Raw genomic sequence first — 877 nt, 5'->3', positions numbered from 1 at the left:
TTACCTTCACCAACACTGTGACGAAATGAAGCCTACTATTATTTGTGTTATGCATCGATGAAGACAACTAGGAACTCCAAAAATTGTAGATGTCTATACTCAAGTTCTATACCTTATCTCTAAAACATGACAAAATGTAAATAGAATTTATTAAAGCGAAAATATGAAGACGATCAAGTTTACTGTGCAAGAAAATTAATACAAAAAAAAGAACATTTCATTGGCATAATATCAAGTGTATAGAATAAAAATCATGAAATCTATTTACAGATTTCATCTCACTTTTCATGTAAAGTTGCATACTTTCTGTTATACCTATAAATTATGTGACATACGCATGACAGAGGGTTCTCACATTGATTGACTTGACATCTATTATTTAAATGGATTGGGCCTATTTAAATAAGCGACCTTGTCTTGGGCTTTGAACTTAGCCCATTAGCATTACTTAGCCCATTTTCATTTCACTATATATATGTGAGTCTTTTCATGCAAGAGGTATGTTCATTTTAACCCTAGCTAAACCTCATCTCCCATCTATTGCACTCATTTTTCTCTCTCGTTCAGTTGTTGACTTAACCGTTGGAGTGCAAACGGTCGTTGAACTATTTTCTCGATCGGCAAACTTTACTTCCTAACGGGGCGTTCCAATGTACAAATGATGCCTACATGGTGGGAATGTAAGCGAGATTCTATTAGCGCATTATTTAAAGTCAAGAAATTGGCGTCATTTGTGAGAAAAGATATGTAAACCATGTTTCCACTACATTCAAAAAGTCATCAGAAATGAAGGATCTTTCCAAGTAGTTGTTCTACCCAAAAATAATAAAGTTATTCAATAAGAATGAAGAAAATAATAGAGCCACTGAAATGGAAG

Source organism: Olea europaea, unplaced genomic scaffold (genome assembly GCF_002742605.1).
Source record: "Olea europaea var. sylvestris unplaced genomic scaffold, O_europaea_v1 scaffold784, whole genome shotgun sequence".
Classification (NCBI taxonomy): Eukaryota; Viridiplantae; Streptophyta; class Magnoliopsida; order Lamiales; family Oleaceae; genus Olea; species Olea europaea.
Note: the sequence above shows the minus strand (reverse complement) of the source record.